Below are 22,250 nucleotides of genomic sequence, written 5' to 3' on the forward strand. Positions count from 1 at the left end.
AGGCATTTGTGCCTGCTTGCTACGTATATGTATGACTGGTCATACCTCCTTTCAGCTAAATGGGTGTTGTATTTTCAGCCATTGTAGCAGGTGTGACCACGATATCTTTTCACACTCTGTCCTTGAACAATAACGGAACTGGGCGCACAAAACCGATTGGTTGAGGTAGGTGGATTCAAATGCCGCCAAACACTCAATCAATGTGAACAGGATACACCCTGATTTCGTATCTTGTCTTCACTCTGCAGTCGTAGCTCTAATCCAGTCTTATTCATTCTTATCATTGTCTTTGTCACAGGTAAAAATCATATTTATCTTTATAGATACCGATTCAGCTCTTTGACTTTTTGACTTTCTCTCACTCAAGATGGTCTCCATAAACATAACACAAGATGGACGGACAGTACGCGGGAGTGTGGTGACCCTCCTGTTACTTGCGCTGGATTCTAAACTGACTTAATCTCTAAGAGCAAAATAAGTAAAAGTCGAGTTAGTTTCACTTCTCCTCCAAACTGTGCTCAAAACTCAGTTGAAAATGTTATGCCGTTGAGAAATGACTGATCGATTTTGAACAACTTCCAAATTGAGTTGTTGAAAGCAAAAAGTCTGTACTTTTCCCTTGATGATGTTCTACTAGTCCCAGTTCTTACGTAATCATCTTCATACCTGCCGCACTGTCTATTAGTTTTGACCGACACCGAAGCAGCTCGAGGTAGCTGCCACTCATCATCACTCTACCGACTGCAATCTTCGACAGCTAATCAATGCTAATCTTTGCTGCACTTTACCGGTTACGATTGGGCTCAACTTTCTTATGAGTTTTTGTCGCCCGGTCTTCGCCGCCGCCACGTTAATGGATGGCGGGTGTCGCTTTGGTCTCCGCGGGGAACGTCTTCCAATACATCAGTCATTCAAAAAAAGAAAATAACATCAAACAAGTGCCAATGGCCTTGTCAGCAAAAGGACCCATCATGGAGTCATTTTATATGCGGCACCTTTTGACTCTGCTCGCCTGCTCAATAAATAAGATACGGGCTCGACATTCAATTTTAGAGGAATGCACCTGAGTGATAAAGCTGAGTTATGAATCAGACTGCGTTCACACGAGAAGAGCGGCGCGAGCGATGACTGATTGCGAGACGCAGACATTTTAAAATTCACCGTCGCCGTGTAATGATAAAGCACAGCATGGCCGCACGGTACACCCTCCCTCTCGTGGGGCCACATCAAGTTTTTTTTGTCAGGCCTTGTTTTGCAGCCGCCGTGACTTATTCACATTCCCGCTTATTTGCTTTCACCGAGCGCACGCCCCTGTCGCCATTTTCCAAAGGTGAAATTATGCTGAGCCCAGCAGGAAAGTAATGAAGGCACAGCGAGGCAATAAGGAACTGGCGGCGAGCTTGCTTTACAGAATAAACTATTTCAGAGTTCAAGAGGCGGCGGCCGGGTGGCTAAAAGGAGTGTGGGAAGATGCGAAATTCCACCGGGTGAAAGGAGACAAATTGGCCGGCGAGCAAACGGAGCAAGAGGATAAATCAGCAGTCGGAGTTTCTTCTCGCAAGGTGCCCGCATAACTTCATCCTTGGCATCTTTACCAAATTACAATCCGCTGTTTTCCCCCTCTCAAAATTCCATTTTGTCTTCCGTTTCCCTGATTCGAGCCTTCTTGGGGTTGTACTTCATACATACTAGACCGATCTGTTTTTTTTTTTTCCCGATGCCTATTATTAGTTGTCAAGGTGGCTGATCCCAATATTTGGACCCAATATTATCATTTTTTCCATTCTTTGTTCTATTGTCTTAGTGCATGTTTATTGAACAACTTTTCAAAATGTACCGGTAGTTTGTTTTGTTTTGTTTCGTTTTTAATCTTAGACAATAGACATCCTTTTAGATTTCTAACATTTAAAGTTAAATGGCAACTTAAGCACGTAAATATGGAGGACCAAAACTGCCAAAATTCAAAATAAATAAATGACTAAAAGTGAAAGTAAAAATGAATATAAAAAAATATAATTCGAAAATTATATAAAATAAATAAATAAATATGAATGGAAATAATTCCGTATTTTCACTTTTAGTAATTTATTTATTTATTTAGTCATTTATTTATTTTGAATTTTGGCAGTTTTGGTCCTCCATACCTAAATACCATAGCTCTCTATAGTTTTCTACAGTAAATATTTATTTTTCCAAAATTTAAAAATACCTGAAATCTTAAACTTTCACATTTCTTTGTTATAATGTAAAACAAAAGCAAAAAGTTCAGAAGGTTCCCAGGTTAACTCTTATAAACTTAACTTAAATTTTAAATAAATAGTTCCCTGAAATTAAAATGGTTTTAGATTTACTTTATTTTGGCCGTCAGATTTTTTTAAAAGGCCAATATTGATATTTGTTAAAATGCCCAATATCTGGCCTTGATACTTACGTACATACACTACTACATGTCAAATTAAGTTCACATGTAAATGTTATAGTTTTATTAATTTTAAGTTCATCCTTTAAGTTGAAGTCAAGTCAAAAAAATTTCTTTACAATATGTTCTATGCACCCACACTAGTCTAAACACGACATTCTGATTCTATTGCATTTTTTTTGGGGTTATGAATTAAGCAGCAAAATCGACCCGTTTATCGATCTCAGGGAGCAGCCATTTTGAATTATGTCTCTTCCGAAGGAATGGAACGCCATCAAAAAGGAGGTTCCCATTTATCCACAGCATGGCGTCAAAATCTTTATACTAATTCCAAAGATTCGCCATGAAAAAGAAAAAAAAGGGGTGCCCGTGCCCGTTAATCGCTGCTCGCAGCTTTAATTAAAAATACGTTTGGATGCACTGCCTGGCCCGAGGTCGTTACTCCCGCACTCTAACGGTCTTCACATAATCACAGCATTCTCTCAGCTGAGCAGGAAGTGAAATGCCGGGTAAAAATGGGAATTTGCGCCCGCTGGCCTGATTTATGCGCCCCCCGCAAGAATCGGGGACTAATCTCTGCCTCAGCTGCTCTCGCAGGCCCTGTGCTGGCGGGGCGCAAATGTGCCGCTGAGATGCCGCCACACCGGCCAAATTGGAGGCTTTGTACTCTCACATCCAGCTATTTTCCCTAAATTATTCGTATTATTTTTTTGTGAATATTTAGTGGCATCAAGTGGGCAGCATACCACCACCCACCAAATCATAACCTCATATTTGTTTGGGGAATCTCACCTGTGGAGCCTTGGGCACAAAACACAAAACAAATTGTTTTCTTAACCATTCATTTGGCGGATGACTAATGATGTCTATATTTATAATGGACATTCATCCTTTTTTTTTTTTTTTGTACATTTACAAACATTGTTTGTAATCAGGAGGTGATTCATTTAAACATCAACATGTTCAGACAAACCATATAATTAGGTCTGTTAGCTTAATGCCCACATTTAACTCATTTACTCCCAATAACGTATAAATACGTTTTTTAATGTTCTAAGTGTCCCAAAGACGTATTTATACGTTGTTTTTTTTTTTTTTTTTTTTTTTTTTATGCTCGAGCATACAGAAGGCTTTGATGCAGCCTCTCAACTGCAAAGAACGGTGGCAGAAATGGTGGTTATTACACAAACGGCCAGCAGGTGGCAGCAGAGCAAAGGAGATAAACCAGGGCCATGTCGAAAAAAAGCTTAATTACTTACAATTTTAAATAGGTTTGTGAAAACTGATGAAACTTTGCTCTCTTCTCATGTTAATTGGTGCATGCTTTTATAGCAATAGAACACAATATTCTGTGGGCCTTGCAAAATCAGTCAAAATCCAGTAAAGCAGCCGGGAGCGAACGGGACTGCTTCTGTGAAAACGGCTGGGAGTGAATGAGTTAATGTGAAATGCCTAAGACGAGCTAATGGAAATTAGCATAGATGTTTTGTTTTTTATTTATTTATTTTTATTTTTTAATCGCACACGGAGCAGCAACATACAAACAGAGCATACAGCGACCTATTTTCTGCTTTGCGGGCGCAAAGGTGAACATTCCCTGTATTATTTGCTTGTTAGCCTTTCCAGAATGTCACGTTAAAACGCCAGATTTTCCCCTCGTTTTGAAATTCAATAGCAACGGTTAAAGTACTGGACTATATATTACCTCCCCAATAGCTGTCTACTCGCTACGATGATATTCCTGTTTTTGCTGCCATTTTTTCCACAAGAGTACCGCCCCAGCATTTAATAGCCAGTTCTTATGCCCCCACTGCAGCCTCCCTGGAGGAACATTGCGAGCGCATGTTACTGGATGCTCAGTGTCTCCGCTGTAAATAAAAACCGTTAATAAAAAAAAAAAGCCAACCGCCATAGTTTTATCTATTTATCTCTTAACCCTGCAGGGCACGGTCTCCACCTGAGCTTTCCTCACGACTGACTCGAATAGGCTTGGTTCAATATCTCTTTAATTAGCTGCGCAGAAGCTTCGTTGCTTGTTTCGCCCCCCCCCCAACCACCAAATCCGAATCCCGATTCTAATAGCGAGCAGCGTCTGATTGCGGTCTAAAGCAATTAAGATGTCACGCGGCTTACGCCAAGCTGGGCCCAGCGGCGTCCGACAATACCACTTTTCTGTAATCAATTTGCCGTTTTCGGGGGCTAAAATATCAAATGGAGTCAAGGTATTGAATAAGGGCAAGCCGGTAATGTAATTGTTGTTTAATTCAAATGAAGCTTTTCACTCGTGTGTGTGTGTGTGTGTGTGTGCGTGCGTGTGGTAATGGGCTTAGTCTGACACTTATTGCGTATATTGGTAATGTGTCGAGCTCCACACATCCACACTGCATCCCCACTGAAATAAAAGGCCCATTTTTATAGATTTAGACTTTGTCTTGGACCTTCCCTGCGATAATTCACTGCATAATAAAACACCGCACAGACCATTTTGAGTCAACCAAATGAGTCTACGGGAGCAGAACTGATCATGAATACATTTGCGGGCGTTTCCTGGTGTTCTCCCTCACGCCGGCAAAACGTCTCCATCCCACCATCAATCGTCACCGCCGCGCACCTCGCTGATCGCGTTTGAATTCCCAACCTGCCCTCGCCAGATTAACGCGGTATAACGTAATGCCATTAACTCATCCACTCCCAGCCATTTTCACAGAAGCAGTCCCGTTCGCTCCCGGCTGTTTTACTGGATTTTGACCGATTTTGCAAGGCCCACAGAATGTGTTCAATTGCTATAAAAGCATGGAACCTATCAAAAGAAAGATTCAAGTCTATTCTTTCATCAGGAAAAAAAAAGTATTTCTGTTTCCGTTTGGCAGCAATTAGCATTAGAAGAGAGCTAAGTTTCATCAGTTTTCACAAATCTATTCAAAATTTTAAGTAATTCAGCTTTTTTTTCTACATGGCCCTGGTTGATCTCCTTTGCTCTGCTGCCACCTGCTGGCCGTTTGTGTAATAACTACCATTTCTACAACCGTTCTTTGCAGTTGAGAGGCTGCATCAAAGCCTTCTGTATGCTCTAGCATAAAAAAAAAAAAACACACGTATAAATACGTCTTTGGGACACTTAGAACATAAAAAAAAAAAACGTATTTACACATTATTGGGAGCAAATGAGTTAAGCGTCCCCGCGTTTCCACCTGCCGCTCGTTACTCGGAGGCCACCCCAGACTTTGGCCTATCGTCTTGAACAGAACGAAGCCGTTTCGCAGTCCTGTGCAGCATCACATGATTACAGACGCCTGTCTGGCTCCACTTTGGACGCTGCTAATGGACTTTGACTTTGTTCCCGTTACCTTTTAAGGGACTGTACAGTTTTATAATGGAAAAATGATTGAAAACAAAACAACGCAATTTTGACTGGGTTCTAGAGACAGCATTTGAGAGCAGGAAAAACAGGTTTGATTTTTCATGATGTTGAAGCCTCCGTCGAGCGGAATCCTCGTCCCTCCTAAATGATTACAGACCCCCTGAAAAAGCCTTTTTGCTCAACCATTAACATTGCATCGTCAAAGAAAGCAAGCCATTTCTAACACTTTAAATTGCTCAATCATTTGTAAAAAAAAATAAAATAAAATAAAACAAATAATATTTAATTTTATGGTAAAGTACGGCACAAGACGTACACAAAATCTAATTCTGTTTTTTTTTTTTTTTTTTTTTTTTTTTTTTAATGTCGCCTTATATGTGTACAAATGACTCCTAAGCTCAAACATCTCAGTTCACAGATCCCTCTGGTGTATTGCAACAATATACCGATAATATGACTGCAGTGGCTTTCAAGCAAAGAGTGAGTGAAAAATTCAGACCCCTTAAGACATGAAGTAGATGTATTTGATTTAGTTTTCATAGGGAAAAACCCCCAAAACATTTTAATCTGGCGCGGGGGGGGGGGGGGGTCCAAACTTTGTATTAGCATCTTCCAAAAATAATAAATAAATAAATAGATAAATAAGAAGATGCAGAAAACTTCATTTGGGCCACACAAAGGTAAAGACATTTTGGCATTCAAGGTTTTTTAAAAAAAAATATAATTTCATAATATATTATATTCTTTAAAATTATTAGTTCAATTCGATTGATAACTGTTAACTATTGAAATAATCATGTCAGTAAAATTAATTTTCAAAATGAAATTTTGTTGATACTCGGTTGTTGTGGAAGGATTAGAACAATATTTTAAAAAAAGAAAAAAAAGAAACCCAAAAAAACAATAAATAGAGAATTGCTGGAACAACACAATGTAGAACAGTGGTCATTTTTGGTGGTGATGAAGCTAATGTAAATTCAAGCGCCCTCAAAATTTTAGAGATCTTAAGACTTTATTACTGTATGTAGTAGTTGTGTTTTTAAACAAGCTAGAGAAGTAAAACCACACAGTACATGGTAGAAACTTAAAATTGTACTCTATTAGCAAAAATACAGTACCCCCGCTATTTCATTCAAAAGTGGTTTGAGCCACTTGATCCCGCCCACTTTTTCCAGAACCAAGAGAGCATGAGCAGTCTTCCAATCAGTCACCTGCTGCTGAAGTAGTTTGAGTGAGTATCCCTACTTAAACAAAAGTATATGTTGTGTCAAATTTCTTAATGTTTGGCAGTCAATATCAACATATTATCTTTACTGGGCTTAATATCAGCTTCATTTAACCACAGGTTATTGTTTATCTGTTTATATATACTGTTGTTAGCTAGAAGTTAGCTTCCATGCTTTCCTGGCAAGGAAATGGTGGTCAGACAGTGTTGCTGTCATTTTGAATTACTACAATGAGGGAAGCTCACTTTTGGAATGCTAATATGTTAATATTAACGCCAAGGTGCTAGTAACTAACTAACTAACTAACTGACTTGGATACCCATTGTCATTAAAACTACTATTTAGCGTGTACGTTTGAGCATATTTTTTTTGAGGGGTAAAATGTAAACCCCACCCTCATGCGTCCATATCAGTTGTGCTCTGGCACCAAAACTAGCCATCACATCACCCGTGCTCCGTTCTTGATTAATGCTTATTGAATCACTGGGTAATCAACTACGTTTTCTTCTGGACGGTGATAAATTGCTGTTCGTCAAGGAGCTCTGTGATGATGACCATATAGCTTGGGGGGGTGGGGGGGTGGGGGGGGGGGTCATGACAGGAAGCATTCCAACTCATCTTGTATGGGTGTGGGGGGGGGGGGGGGGGGGTCATAATGAGACTGAGGCCACCACTTCAATAAACTCCCTCCCATTGCGCAATACAATAAGCATTTATCAGCGTGTTTTCTCGTATAATGGCTGACTGTCGAAGCACATCATGTCCTCCATACATCAGTCTCTCTGTTCTTGGTGCCCCCATTCCGCACAGCAACACCCTGCAGTGAGAGGAAGACTTTAATGTGCACACCAGGGGAGGGATTTTAATTTCTCTATTAGCGCACACAATAAAGGCAAACATTTTCAAGAGAAATTCCTGACGGGGATGCAAAAAGGCGAAATATCCATCCTGGTTATTATTAAACGTCTGAATCTCTATTCTGGGTGCATGAAAGCTTTCTTCATCACTAATTTATTGTATCACTTGGACAGTTAGTGCTAACTGTAACTTATAATCGACTGTATAAATTAGCTTGTTACTTATTGAAATGGTTTAGAAACAAACATCTGAATCATGTAGTTAAAGACATGTCTCTAAATCCTTTTGTTTTGTTTTGTTTTTGACTTTTTGTGACTTCATATTATTTGGGTCGGCGATTAATCCCGTTTTTTTGTTCAGGACATTTTTTTTTTTTCAAGGATAGTGTAGCTTTTGTTTTGCGGCTTCCATACTATAATTTAAAGTGTGCGCTGCTTGCACTGACAACATGGCTGCAAAAAAAAAAAAGAGGAGCTCAATTACAAAAGTGTTGCCAAGTTAATGACTTTTATGGCCAATCCATCCATAGTTTTTCCAAAAAAGTGACTGCGATGGGTGAAATGGAGAGGTCAAGAGATGATTAATCGTCTACATAGAGAATATGCAATCAGGTTTTGACAAAAGCCCCCCCCCCCCCCCCCAAAAAATAAAAATTAAACAAATAAATAAATAAATAAATATGCATACAAAAAAAACATAAAATTAAAATATAAATATAGAATAAAATATAAATAAAAGCACAACATATAAATAATACAATTTTAACATATTTAAACGGCAAGATTTCTTTATTTATTTTTAAATTCTGTGCAGGGAATAAAAATGCTGATGGGGGGAACTTTTTAAGATCTTTTTTTTTGTGTCAGCCTGTCAGGCGAAAGGAAGCAAATCCCAGAAGGGAAAAACAAAAAGCAAAATTTATTTTGAATAATGTTATGGATGGGAAATATAAATATAAGAATTTTGCAATTCCAATTCACTTATCTATACTGCTATATTATACTATGTAGATAGATACACAAAAATCCAACGAGACAGACATAGAAAAAAAAAAAAAGACTCTTGGAAAGCATGACAAAACTACATCTAAACAAAACCAAAATCAACACAAATCCAGATCATGACAAACACGTTTGAGAGATTTTATTTTAAAGCCGCATTGCCAAGACCTTGTGTCACTTAAAATATACATGGAAATAGGTTGGATAGGCATTAAATCAGAATTGGCCATTGCAATCTGCAGCATAAATCCACCGAGAAAGTGAGTGCAGCAAAAGTGTGTTTTGTTTCTGCTGGAGGGAGAGTTTGTGAAATGTGACAAAATGTCTTCTAAAATCCAGTCAAACTAGACGGGCAGAGGCGGAAAAGGTCCTTGAGGGGGTCATCTGCTTGGCTAAAAACTCCTCCGACATCACGGGGAGTCAGTCCACTTCGGTTCCAAACATCGGCTCTAGTTTAACGGAAGAGGCATCCCTAACTCCCGCTGTCGTTCCAGCCCAGACCAGCAGGAGCACTCATTTTCCAAAGCGTCATTAATCTTACTTTCCCTCAGCCTGTCCTCCTACTCTCGCAGGGTGGTCTCCCCCGGGCGCTCATTTAGCTCCCGTTACTGTACAGAGCGCACACTCACTCCAATGCCCTCCATGTGTACTTTGCTCTTGCTCCGTATCTTCCCCCCTGGCAAGCGAGAGAGGAAACGGGGCCGAGACGTTGCGAGGAGCTGACAATTTTTAATGACTCAGCACGTTCGAACATGCTAATTTTTTTTATTGTCAAATTAATTTTTTTATAACAGGAATTAGAGCTTTGCAGTAACAAGGTCACCCTGAAGAGAAAAAAAAATAGTAAATTAACTTAAACAAAATATAAATAAACAATTGTTTATGACCACAAACCCTAATCATCTTTCTGTGGCTTTGTCCTACAGGTGACAACAATCTCACCATATTATTCTGCAAAGAGACCTATGAAAGAAGCTGCAGGGATTTCTGGCAAGCACCAGCCGTGTCCAACATGTGACAGCAACTTTTCATATTCTTCTTCGAAGAGACAGACTGCAGTGTAAAAAGAATGGCAGGGATTTTGCGGCAAGCACCAGCTTTGTCCTGCAGGTGACAACAATCGCCTATGATATTCATAAATCTGTTTTATGACCACAAGGGTATAGTCATGTCCTATGGGTAACAACAATCAGCCCTTTATTCTTCATATTTATATTGAATTCAAGCCATAATCATCTTGCTGTGTCCTTCAGGTGACAACAATCTCCTTGTATTCTTCAGCAAAGAGGATGACAACAGCATTTAAGGAGTTTCAGAGATTTGTGGCAAGTACCGTTTTTTATCCTCTTGGTGCCAGAAATCTTCCATACTCTTCATATGACTATGTCTCATGGCTAATTATGTTTTTGTGGTCATGTCCTATAGGTGACAACAATCGGCTCATATTCTTTTGCAAAGAGGTTAAAGCAACGTAGGAAGAGATTTCCAGCCAGTACTTGCTGTGTCTATATGTGACAACAATCACCCCATATGTTTCTGCAAAGAGACCTACGCCGGTGTCAAAGAAGCGGCAGAGATTTCTGGTAAGTACTGTTTTTCTCACAAAAGAGTTTGATGGTCTGAAAATCAAGGTTCCATGTTTTTTTTTGTTAGTCTGAATTCCAAAAGGTATGAACAACACTATCTGCGTTAGGGCTACTCCTCTACGTTGACAGGAGTAGCGAGCCGTGATACTTTTACATACTTTTCGACTTTGGTCCATTATGCCTCATTCCGGCACTCCCGGAGCAAACTTTTATCGCATTAATTGCCAGAAGACACGTTTAAGCTGGCAGACAGAAGTGAACTCCGAGGGGAAATGGCACATGCTTTTATTTTATTATAAAGCTCTAATGGTGTGCTGTGTTTTTGACGGCTATGCCGGCCTCCTGATGGTTCGAGCACTTGGGTGCATCGGGGAAATGAGAGTAGCCGCTGTTTTGCTATCATACGTGTTCATAAAACTGTTTTCACAAATGGAGTCAGCGCACTTTCATATAGTCACGCTTTTCTGCTGCTGTATTGTTCCGCAACAAGCCAGACCAGGCGTAAATATGCGCTCGGACAATGGAGAAAATGAGTGCAGGAATCCAGAGCATGCAGAATAATTTGTCCCAAAGAGCGAGTCGCCTGTGCTCAGGTAGTGCGGCTGATTTTCACTCGGATCATTACTCCCATGCTAATTATCCCAATGACTTCTGTGCCCTAGAGTAATGCAAGCAATAATACATGAGCACCTATGTGATGGTTTAAATCCCTCTCTTTTTTTTTTTTTTTTTTTTTTTCCACTTGAAGGCCATTTTGAAAGCTAATTAATGCACACGAACTGTTTGCTTTGCACTGAGCTGAGAAATGTGCTTTAATGGTCTCCTCGGGGCAGTAGTGTCGGCTCCAGCTTCACAATAACTGTAATTATTAAATAAAGTGAAGGTCAGCAGGAGGGAAGAGTCCGACTGCTGCTCAATGTGTCCACGACGGCAACCGAGAAACGGCACTCTCATCGCCATAGCCAGTTAATTGCTCTGAAGTTACCCATATTTATAATTGGTGGGGTTATTTTTTCTTCCATTTATTGTCCTTTTAAAGCATATTAATTTTGACCTGCAATGACGTTTTGAGGCTGACAATCATTAAAAAGCGATTGAACTTCAAAAGGCTGCAAAGAGCTGCAGGCTCTCGCGCGCTCTAAATGAGAGTGATTAATGTTACTAAAGCTTGTGATGACAACACGGCAAAAGGAGACAATGACACCCAATCGGCTTTTTATGGACTTTGAGGTTTTGCTGGGATCGGTCTCAAAACTTCATGCATCATCACTCCAAAATCCGCTGAAGCGTCTGACAGACTCCTGGACTCTTGAGTCGGTAATTTGGACCAGTATTACAAGGCTACTACAAAAGCAGACACATTAACAGAAAACTGTCTTGTACTTTCCCGACTGAGTCCTACAAGTGACAACAATCTCCATTAGTTTGACTATTGCCTCCAAAACTGATAAAAATATAGCGGACAAACTGGTCAAGGTGGGCTGTGAAAAGGCTTGCAACAACGGGAAAGGACCTGCAGTGATTTATGGCAAGTAATGGCTGTGTCCGACATGTAACAACCGCCTGAAGTCTGAAAATTGGCGGGTGCCTCCAAAACTGATGAAAAGATGAGAACAAAGTTGGTCAAGACTTGCTAGAAGACAGCAACAAAAATTAAGGAGCTCCAGGGATTTCTGGCAAGTAGTGTGTCCCACAGGTGACTACAAACAACTTTAGACTAAAGTTTGGCTAGTGCCTCCTAAGTAATGAAAAATTGAAGGATTTCTCGTTAGGTCCTAAATTTGTCAACAATGTCAGAACTTTGCCTCCAAAGCATGAATCCTACAGGTGACAGCATTGTCTTATAGTCTGAAGTTTGACCAAAAACTGACCAAAAGATGACAAAACTGATTAGCGAAGCAGCGAAAAGGCTAATGGCAACATGAACGTGGAGAGATTTCTGGCAAGTAATGGTTGTGTCCTACATGTCACAACAATCAACCTTAGTCAGAGTTTTGGCTTATGACTCCTCCTCCTGCGATAGGGCTTACAGCAACAGTAAAGAGCTGCAGGAATTTTTTGCAAGTAATAGTTGTGTTCTAGACAACAATCTCCCGTAATCTTCATTTGTCTGCGCAATGGGTATGGCACCAATGTTCAAAAACAGCCTCCCAATGCAGCCCAAACTTTTCAAAAGTACGTTTGGAACACCGTGCTCCTGCTGTGAAGCATGGAGCTGGCACTAGGGGGCTTTTGGAGTTTTTTTTTTTTTTTTCGGGAACTGAAGGTCTTAGTCAAGGTAGAGTGCATTATTAACAGTTTCAAAACCTTGAAGTATGTCTAGTTTTAGCACAGAGCGGAATTCAAAGGGTTCACACAGAGAACCAGAACATTGCGGCACTGCGGCCTTGTAACAAGATGTATTTCGCGGGGTTCTCGGCACAGCGAGGGGAGGAATTTCCAGACTATGAAGCCGACGAGCCTCGAGGCCTCACAGCAGGTGACGTGCACAAACGAGTGGAATAATTGGTAAATAGTCCCACGTACACTCTTTTAAGCAGCGGCGTCAGAAGTGCGTGACAGCTGAGATGCGACAAAGGTGGATGACAGCAAACTGAGGCGAGCGATTCACTGGCTTCTGATGTATTTTTTTTTTTTTATTTCGGGAAGGGGGAGTTAGGAGGCTGGAGCGAAACGTTCCACACGCTGCTCACATTGATTTTGTCGTGTTCTTCGTCGCCATTCATTTTTTAAGCCCTCTTGTTTGCTCTGCGCCTCAGGGCCAGCGCTTTAATAAACTTCGTGATGGCGTACCCGCTCGTGTCGCCTTCCCGATGATCGAGATGAATAAATGAAGAAGGGGGCCGCCGCCGCCGCATGTTCCTGGCGCTGCCGTATCGCTTCCCCCAGCTGTATTTATTCCACTTCTGACAGGAAGCGTAATCCTGAGTGACTAATAGACAGGTGCGGCTACGGAAAAGCCGACTGCGCGGCGAGGCGAGGCGAGGATGAAGAAATCATTCCTATCAGACTTTTTCCCGGTCCTGCTACCTCAATCTTCTCCCCAAATGTGTACTACTGCTACACGACAATAGCTACGCCACTACTGCAGTACAAGAGCCGCAGTAAAGAGATGAGCACGCTCACTTTTTGATTGACGCTGTCTGTGAATTCATCGTTTGCTGTCAGATGGGATTTACTTGAATAGTTCACATTCTATTCTGGTTAATGTGCCTGTTAGTTATAAACCCGGGTTAGGGATTCAAATGGGGGTTTCCAGTACGTTCAAAAATACTAGCGAGTACGTTCAAACGTACTTGTAGGCTAAATGCTACAAACAGTATATTTTCCCATAATTCCATGCCATAATATTGAAGTAAAAATTGAAGTAATAATCCGCAAAAGTTTGACAGAATTTGATTCCAGTCCCAGCCCTTTGTCTTGTCATAACGAGTTATAAATCTGTCAGTAAAAGAGCTGTAGCAAAGAGAACAGCATGCTCACCTTTGATTGACTGGTGAATTCATCATTTCTTGTCAGCTCGGATTTACGTAAATAGTTCATTCTGTGGAACCTCAAAAATCAAAACACAATCTCAACATTCCAATTCAATTCTGGATTAGTATTTCAAAGCAACTTCTTACGTTTCAAACAAGGGTTGTGATAGGTGACGGTTTCAATTTAATGTTTCAACGGTTAAGGTTTCAAAGTAGGGTTTCAAACAAACGTTTGCCTATAATAAAAAAAAAAAAAAATGGAAGATATACTTTGATTCCAGTACAACCCTTTGTTCCATCACTGTAATGATTTCCTTACCTGTCAAAGAAAACACATATCTCCTGGTGTTTGTACATACATGCATGAACATATTTGTACACACAAAAACACACATACATGATGGTATTTTCAGTTTGGGAATTCACCGAGAGGCACCCGCAGGCTGCTCTTCTCCACAAAAATCAATCATGCACTCTCATTATCGGCCCCGTTGGTCACCGGCAGACAAAGGCTGCGCGACATGACTGCCGCCCGCGTATGTACTGCTCATTAGAAGTGACACCTCCGCGTGAGGCCGTTTCTCCACAGCGGACATTTTTGACTTGTTATGGCAGCTAACAGCGAAATGTATTTTGAGATGACGTGTGGATCTGATACATGTAAATGCGACGGGTCAAAATATATTTTGTAAAAAAAAAAAAAAGTCAAAAAGTCCCGACTGCCAGGCTGTTCTACTTCGCAGGCGGTGAGGTTGCAGAACCACACCATTCATTTATGACATTAACTTGTGATATATTGTGTAAAAATACAGTAAGCCATGTACCTCACGTAACTTCCTGTGTACAGAAATCGCCTAGTCAAAGCTCACAGATTCAGAAAATCACCTAATTGTGTGTTTTTCCCCTCCTTCTTTTATTTGGTGAAAAGCTCACCCGTTTACTTTTGTGCTGCTTCTGGCATCGAAGCGCTGTTTAAATAGAAATTGCTGTTAAGATAGCAGGTTGAAGTTAGGGTTTCAAGTCTGGACTCAGGTTCAAGTCAAGACGAGGTCTTCAAATTATTGTTAGACTGGAAATAAAATTAGAGTCAAGCCATTGTTCGTGTTTCTAGTTGGGATTTCAACCCTGGATTAGAGTTTAAAAGTTTAATGTTTGAAATTAGGGTTTCAACTCATGGTTAGAAGATAAAGAAGGGTTTTTGAGACCAAGTTTGGAATTGAAATTAAAGTTTCAATCCATTGCTCGAGATTCAAGTCATGGTGAGAGTGTCAATGTTAGAGTATCAACGCGAGACGTAATGTAGGGTTTCACTTCTGAGTTTCATACTGGGGATATGGTTTCAAACATCTGGGTTTCAAGTCAAGGTTAATGTTAGTTTGTAAGAGTTTCATGGATTTTAAACACATTTTAGAATGTCAAATTATGGTTTCAAGCAGGATTGGGGGTTTCAGAAGATTTCAAACCAGGGTTAAAGTTTGAAATTGGGATTTCCAACTAGAGTTGAAGTTTCCAGCAAGGGTTGAAAACCCTTTCAAATTTGGGTTTCGAGGCAGTGTTTAAGTTTTCAAATTCAAAAGAAGGGTTGAGGTTTGCAATTGTGGTTTAAAAGTTAGGGTTTTTAATTGCGGTTTCAATTTCGGTTTGTGGTTCCCAATTAGGGTTTCAAAACAGTGTTTGGGTTTCTGTTTGCCAATTTTAAACATGATATTCCCATCATCATGATCATCATCTCCATATTCCATATATACTTTAGCTAGCCGTGTTTTAGAGGTTCTGTCAGCTTCTTTTTTGCCATCGCCTCTCCTCCTTCTTGTGGTTGTTGTTGAATAAATGTCAGGCTCATTAATAACTTGACAAACTTGTAAATTCGCCGTCCAACTTTCCACAGGCTACTGTTTAATTAAACCGCTGAGCAGATGGCGCCTTTTGGAAAGCGTCTCCAATGGCGGCATATGCATGAGGAGTCATTAAACTTGACTCTGGTGAACCTCGTGAGTCGCACCTCCTTCTCCCCTCTTCCTCTTCATCCTCCTCTTCCTCACGATCAGACTGATAATTGTCACCGCGCCCGGTAGGATTTGTTCCAGTAAGTGAAAGAGAAGAGGAGGGGGAAGAGGAGGATCAATTTGTGAGAGTTAGTGTGCATTCCGGCTGATGGAAGAGCCGTCGGTTTCCTATCAGTAGCGTCGGGATTGAGTCGAGCATTCCCATCAGTGGAGGACTGGAGACGGAAGCTGATTCTCTCTGATGTGCCCGCCAAATGCACACGCAAACGAAAAACATGTACACTCAAAAAATACTTTTGTTTTCATTGTATTTGCTTCATAATCACATTAAACCCTAAGACTACATTTTTGTTTTTGTTTTATTCATTTTTTTCCCTTCGGACACATTACAGCTTACATCGATCACATCATTTACAACATTGACATCCGAAAGAAGGGCTGACGGGTAGAAGCTGATGGCTTATTCGAGACCCGTCCCCATCGATCCAGTACTGAAACGCATCAGTCATATACATTGTTTAGAATAGACATTGTTTCATATCGTTATCCATCCATCCATCCCATACTATCCCAGACACTGCTCGCTCAGTTCATCTTGAATGTCCGTGCGTAGATTGTGGCTAGTCCCAGTCATTTGGAACTGGTGAATCGGTCCCCAGATGCCACCAGCAGGCCCACCCCGCCAGGCGAGCAGCCAAGGCAGGCGCATTTTTTCTCGTTCAGCAGTAGCGTCTTTGTTGACCTCGGATTAGCTTTCACAATGTTGTGGCTTCCAGAAGAGTAGATCGGCTTGCATTCTGCCCATTGCTTTCAAGCAATATTGCCTCGATTCTCACTGTATACGTAACACTAACGTTTAGGGTATTAAATAGAAGTTTAGTTTAGGTCCTAAAGGTTATCTTAGACTTAGACTTGACTTTATTGATCCCTTTGGGATTTCTCCCTCTGGGACATTTACATTTCCAGCAGTAATAAGAACAGATAGTAAAATAATTCAATCAATAAATAAGGTTATTACACCAGAGATTATACATACCCTTAATTCCTAACCCTAAACCCTTCAAACCAGAACCCACAGAAAAGTTCAAAAGACTAATGGTGCCTTGTATACCTTGCTACCATAATTTAAAATGGACTCAGCATGTGCGTGGGCATTTTATCCTGGCCTCTAGAAAACTAAACACACACACGCAAACACTCATTACTTTGTATTGGACTCGAGGACACCGTTTGCCCATTCACAGTAATTTCAGCGAATATCATTTATTGTGGGTTAAATGAGAGCAGAATTAGTTTTTAACTAGCACAATTCACAGGGTGCAGCTTTCCACAGTATTACCTTAAAAAACTCAAGGACGCGTGAATAAAAAGCTTGTTTAAAAAAAGTGTATAAAAATTTAACAAGGTCCAGTGTGTGATAAAAGCGTGTATGAAATGTGCTAACTTTTACCACCTCGCATGACACGCCTGCCAATAGCTAATGAATACATGATGTCAAAACCGACTCGCTGTTCCCGTTCTTTTTGTATTTACAGACATTGTGTTCTCCCCAATGTGTAATTGCTACGCCGCAGAGACAAATCAAAGCTCTGTCGATGTTGTTCGGAGGTGTATTGGTTACGTCTAAAGGTGATTCATTCACAGCGAGCATGCCATTAACAATAAAGAGAGGTAATTGAGGTGTTTGCGGTGTATCCGTGTTTCAATGTCCGCTTCACCGACGCAGACTGAAGGATTGTCACGTGACTTCCTGTCTTTGTGTTTGTACCTATAGGCGCTATTAAGATGAAATAGCAAACATTTTCAGCAGATTTTGAATGCTCTAATATCAAAGCAGAAGAGGCAAAGTATTTATCATTGCTGCAGAAACATTTATTGCACTGACGATACTTTACTGACATTTTTTTCCTTAAAATAAATAAATAAAATAAATATACAATATGTTCTGGGTCATGGTGTTGTCAGAATTACACTAAATGAGCCTTCCAGTGATCTCATTTGTTTTAGTTACTCGGAATAAAGTTCAGAGTAATGATGAACCACATGCTGCAACACTATGATCATATTGTTTTTTGGGGCTACTATCAACACATTTCGCCGTCAGTTTTCCAGTTTCCTCTGAGCACTATTCGGCAGCTGAAGTGTTTGTTTCTGTCTTTTGAGTCACCAGATCCAAAACGGCTTTGTGCTGATCGCCATATAAACGGAAGACAAAGCACGTATCATAAAAACATCCGATAGTGTTGATGGATATGGCGGCTCTCCAAAGGCTCAATGCTTTTGAGGTTTAAAATCGGTCACTTCCTGTCCCGCAGCGGCGCATCCGTCACTTTGCGCTGAAGCACGCCAGGCCGAGCGGCAGAGCGCGCGGGCCTTCATCTCGGCGGGATTGCGTCGCTCTAATTGCCGCGTAAGTAAGCGTGCCAGTCCGCCTTCATCCCCACAAAGCCCCTCATTAGGAGCGGTCCGGACGGCGGGGCGATGAAACGTCATCCTATTTTAATTGACACATGGTGGGAGAAAAGCTCGCTCCCTTGGATTCCACCTGAGCCTCGTATTGGAGCGCTGTTATAATCACTTTGTCACATTCCGACATTATTAGCTAGCCCGCTTCTGGAAATAGCCGCTGTAATCTGTAGAGGCTTGAATGGTTACTGACTGGGAAACCAACTCTCAACTCCATTGAATACTTTTTGAAAAAGCTCAATTGTCAAAGTCACGGAAAGTTTGTAAAGCAAAGTTTCAGCGCGGAAGTTGAATGCGGCATTTTGGTGGCTTTGTGAGTTTGTGAGCAGCGTTTGTTGTTGACGATGTGTCCATGTGCCATGAAAGTGCTTTCCTTGTCTTGGGAGCTTGCTTGTTGTTGTTGATCCAACCCACTGGTTGTCATTTTATTGAAAGCAAAGCTCACTATTGACCGAGCAATCTGTCAGGCGAGAAGATGCATAAGATAGGTATGCCCCTAAAAACGCCAATTTTCCCATGGCAAGAAATATGCTGTAAAAAAATGTCAATATTTCTAGATCCTTATGTTTTTTTTTTTTATGGTAGCATGGCACAGATGCTATTAAGACATCCATCCATTTTCTTGACCTCTTATTCCTCACAAGGGTCGCGAGGGGTGCTGGAGCCTATCTCAGCTGGCTTTGGGCAGTAGACGGGGTACACGCTGAACTGGTTGCCAGCCAATCGCAGGATGCTATTAAGACACATGGAAAGTATTTAAAATAGTAGGGGAAAAAAATGCATGATGTCTCCTTTAAGCGTGACAGCAGCTGCAGTTTTAGTCAAAAGATACCACGTTTCATGCGTCTGATCTGTACAACTTTTCCCACTGGAGTTCAGGCAAAGTCGCATTTGACATGTGTGTAATTCCTCATCAAAGGGGATTTTCATGACATGCCGACATCTTGCCACTCGGTAGACTCCCCTGACAGAGAAACGCTGGAATACTTTTGGTAAACTTTGGTAGCGAATACAGATGGGATTGATCTACATCACAGCCATAACTGGAAAATGGGCTCATCGTGTTCCTTGTTTTTACTTTCTGCCTGAACAAGTTGACCAATTGATTTTCTTTTTTTTTTGTTTGGGGGGGGGTCTCCGTATTATTCATTCAGCAGTCTTCCCGAGTCAGCATGTCATTCAACTTTTTTTTTTTTTTTTTCCGCGTAAGTGCATGCGTGCGAGTTTCTGCTCTTTACTTCACCTGAAACCTTATAAATCCCAGACCCTTCACTTTAACCGGATACTTCAAAGTCCTGCTAGAGTCATTAAGTTGTCAGGAGACCAGAGGAAGGATCAAATCAAAGAAAGATGAAACAAATTTCTATTTCATTTAATTTGATCCATCTTTTTGAGTTGAATAACACAAAAATTTGGGTCGGTTGATTTTTAACTCAATTCAATCGGGTTATTCAATTAACTCAAAAAGCTGGGCCAAATGACTAACCCACAAAACAATGCAAAAAATTGTTTATTTGTAAAGTTATTCATTTGGTTTAACCCAATTCGATTTTTTTTTTTTTTTTTTTTTTTTTTTACCCTTTTTTTTTTCTTTTTCGAAGCAAAGGTAGTGATTCTGAATTGTATTCACCAGAGTTGGAGCAAGAAATGCAGTGACTTTGAATGATATTCTCAACACCAGTCATAGTAAGAGAACTACTTATTATGTATAATGCATAATTTGAACTTGTTCCTTTCAGTAGTCATGTGATATAATGGATAATGTTCCAAATTCCAGGCAGTGGGCAAAGAACACGATTGATTTTTGAATGACGACTTTCACCATAGTCTAGAAAAAAAATAAATAAATAAAAGTTATTTTTCAGTGTCCCTTCAAGTCCTCTACAAACAGGCTTGACGTTGCTGCTCTGCATATTTATTTGGCTTTTTCCATTTATTTCTTCTATTTGGCTATTGAGGCCATCTGTCTCTCACATGCTGTTTCTTCTCGCTGCTTTTGAATCCACTAGTTTATAACAGCATATCGCCATCTGCCAAAAGTCATGTTTTTAAAATGATATACAGTATTCTTTGACTGACTGCAGCAGTCATAGATGTATAGATTTATATATATATATATATATATATATAGATCATTACTAAGGATGGGCAATGAAACAATGTTATCAGTTAATTAATGTTCATTTGTCAGGGCAATTATTTTTATCAGCAGCTTTTGTTGTTCAAAACACCCCTACAGACTTGTAATGCTTACAACTAACAACATGGCTGCTGACCTCTTCAGCAAATATTTTTCAAAAAGGCAACTTTAATTCCTGCTAAGAAACAGACAATAAGAGCTTAATCATTTCCTGGAAGGAAACTCTGGGGAAGGTGATCACAGAGTCAATTGCGCTCAACATTACCAAAAACATGGCGCTTGTTTGTGTACTGTGTGTTGCAAAAGCAGTAATTTATCAGTTGGTTGAAAACTTTTCAACTGAGGTATGTGCTTCCCAAATGTAAATATTTTGTGACTTGGAGGCATGTACAAGATATTCCTGTAAAACTCTATGTGGGAAAAGACTGAAGGGAGCTGAAGGGAATATGGCATTCAACAACAGACATATGGAACAGCTGAGCCATGCAGCTGATTTTATGGTGTTAAATTGTTGAACATTGTTAACGTTAAATCATTATGTTTATATGCAAGTTTTGGCAAAACGGACACTTTTTAAGATAATGCACTTATTTTAAAAGTGGAAGTTGTTGCTTGGAAGGAAAAACAAAGCTAGTTTGGTATCAGGAGAGAAACGCAAATCCCATAGGTGGTACATAACAAAAAGAGGAAAGTGTTTTGAATAATGTAATTGCCATTTCAAATAAAAAAAAAAATAATTTCTTATTAATTAGATATATTTTTTCTTATTCAATCTGACTCAGATAGGTGGTTCTCTATTGATCAGCCAATGCCCTTAGCATAACCTTGTATTTTATTTATGTTCTGAAGTTGGATCCCAAAAGTGCAGACGCAAATAAGGTTTTAACTCTTTATTTACACAACTTGACTAAACGAAAAACAACGAGAATGCATCGAGAATCACGAGACACCAAGCCCCCTTGGGCTGTGGGGCTGCACAGAGGAACTGTGGTAATAATCCGACAAACGCACACACACTTCTCTAACAGCTACAACAGACAGTGAATCGATCTGATTGGTTGTGACTAAGTAAAGGATTAAAGATTGACATCACAAAGCTCCTGACATCACATGGCTGGCACATAATTTAAAACCAGTTGAAACTAAATGCTGTTACATCAATTCCAAACAGACACTTGACCTGACGGTCATGAACCCAAACTTAACAGGTCATGAACTCAAATTCTCGTTGTTTTTCGTTTAGTCAAGTTGTGTAAATAAAGAATGAAAACCTTATTTGCGTCTGCGCTTTTCGGATCCAACCTCAGAACATAACATTATTTATCGTATATTTAAGCAGGTATGGCAATTGAGAATAGATGAGAGCCCTTAAGAACGACCACCACTATTCACACGTCAAGTTGGACGTCACGGGCCCCAATTAGCAGAGAAGTGCGAATGCAACCAGAGGTGTTTAATAATACAGGCTACACACATGCGCCGAGCGTTCAGGAGTGTGTCATTCCCAAAAGCTCCTGGCAAAGGCAACACGCTCGCGTCAAGTAGCCTCGGAGGTTAATGCTTCAATGTTGACCCTCCATCTGCTTAACTGCTTGTCACTTTACATTCTGTATGGTATGTGGTGTATAAAAACAGCTACTGTCAAATCTATACAAAACATGAGCCACCTTGTTATTACAAATGTCCATTTGTTGACAGCTACTTGGAACTG

Source organism: Festucalex cinctus, chromosome 17, assembly GCF_051991245.1.
Source record: "Festucalex cinctus isolate MCC-2025b chromosome 17, RoL_Fcin_1.0, whole genome shotgun sequence".
Classification (NCBI taxonomy): domain Eukaryota; kingdom Metazoa; phylum Chordata; class Actinopteri; order Syngnathiformes; family Syngnathidae; genus Festucalex; species Festucalex cinctus.